We start from the raw sequence: 1,836 nt of genomic DNA, 5'->3' as shown, positions 1-1,836 counted from the left end.
AAGTAATATATTTAAAAGACCCTCAAAGAAAATTCTACCACAAAAATTAGAAGTGTACAAAATATAAATCTAGATTAGTTTTTAAAGCAACTCTGTAGTCACAAATCTCCAACATTTTCCATATGAATAAAAGAGACATCAAATGCACAATACTCTGGGAGTATAATTTACTTTTATAAATTTAGCAAAATAGAAACAAAAATTATAAAACCTTTCAAGTTAGAAAATGGGTTTATTCTTCTTTAATTCTTTTTGATTTTCTATCTTTTCCTAAAGATAATGTCTCTCTTCAATTTCTAATTACTCAATTAGAATTTAAAAGTTATTTTGGGAATAACTGCTTCCTTTAAGGAGAATCAGGATCATGGAACCATGCAAGTTATATCATCTCCACTATTTATTTCCCTCTACTGAAAAGGAAATAACCCTACTCCAAAAAAAATAAAAAAAATAAAAAAAAAATAAACTCAGATACTGTTTGGTAACAGTTGGTTGCCTGCCCTATTAATTCTGGTGGCTATTTAATAATAACCAGTTGAGGAACTTTGAAATCATTCATGACCGTGCCCCTACCCCACTTCCTCCTCACCTTCCACATCCAATCAATAACTAAACAAACACCTCTCTATTTGTTCCTTCCTGATGTTGCTACTTATTCAGGCCCCAGGCCCCTTAGCAGTCTTGACCGGACTATTCCAAAATCCCCTGAACATAGATCTCTGTCTCTAGGTCTCCTGTTTCTACTCTAGTTTCCACACTGGCTTATTTTTCTAAAATACCAATGTGATCTTTCTAAAATAGAGATGAGACCATGCCACTGTCTGGTTTAGAAGCCTTGATCCATAACCTACACGAAAAATTCTAAACATGTTACCATTATATTACTCCTTTACAAGGGACACCAGCTACCCTGCAAACGTCATTTCGAGGTGTCGTTCTATGCCTCTAACGTCTAACCACACTGGGCTGACTACTCGGGTTTGAAAGAGCATGAGAGGAGAGGAAACTGATTGAAGGTCTGCCAATGCCAAGATGCATGTCACAGTCTTGAGATGCAGAGATGATAAAGGTGGTCCTCACCCGCCAGAAACTCACAATGAGGTAGGGGAGTCAGGAAACGGCTGCTAATAAAGTACACTTTATGTCATGAAAAACATGTATCAGTTTAGATAATGGGAACACATGTAAGAGACTCATCCTTCTCCGGAGACTGAGAAAGTTATAGAAAGAAGATGGCATAGGAGGACAGACTTTAAAAATGAGGAGTGAGCTAGGCAGATCAGACAAGAGAGCTGGTGAGACAGGATTCTCAGTAGAAGAGGTACAGCATTTTATTTTCTTCTTGGAGTTGCAAATATCTGTCTCTGAACACATCAAACCCTGGTAAGGAGACTTGAAATCTTGAAACGTGAAAAACTACTAAAGGAAGTGGGGAAAGAGATGACTCACTTGGGCAACATAGCTAGGCTAGCCAAAGTGGTCCCAATGGGGCAGAAATAGGAATAACAGAAAATAGTCCCAGAGAAGCAGATTTGGCTACATCAAAACAAAGCACATTCTATCAGGCAGACTGTAAGGCAGGAAGAGCTGTTTTGGGTGGTTATGAGTTCCCTATCGCTGAAGAAGAGGTTCAAGCAGAAGCTTATAGTTATTAGGTATGTATGAATACTGTACAGGTTAAATAGGCACAGGTGGGCTTCCCTCTATGATTTTATGAGTAGAAAACTAGAGTATTACACTCCGATAGTATAACAAATCTCCTTCTAACCATCAAACGCTCCTGCTTTTAAAATATTTTATAATTAAACTAAATCCAATATAAACTTCCTGACAATA

General features: G+C 37.3%; 1 protein-coding gene across 1 annotated transcript in view; it reads right to left on the bottom strand.

Moving 5' to 3' along the window:
- The window catches only part of CCDC132 (coiled-coil domain containing 132), a 139,247-nt gene that overhangs the window by 18,401 nt on the left and 119,010 nt on the right, over window positions 1-1,836 (bottom strand). The gene's annotated exons all lie outside the window — the stretch shown is intronic.

This window comes from Propithecus coquereli, unplaced genomic scaffold (genome assembly GCF_000956105.1).
Source record: "Propithecus coquereli isolate 6110/MARCELLA unplaced genomic scaffold, Pcoq_1.0 Scaffold108, whole genome shotgun sequence".
In the NCBI taxonomy this organism is placed as follows: domain Eukaryota; kingdom Metazoa; phylum Chordata; class Mammalia; order Primates; family Indriidae; genus Propithecus; species Propithecus coquereli.
The sequence above is the reverse complement of the archived record's forward strand: the minus strand, read 5'-3'. Positions and strand labels throughout refer to the sequence as shown.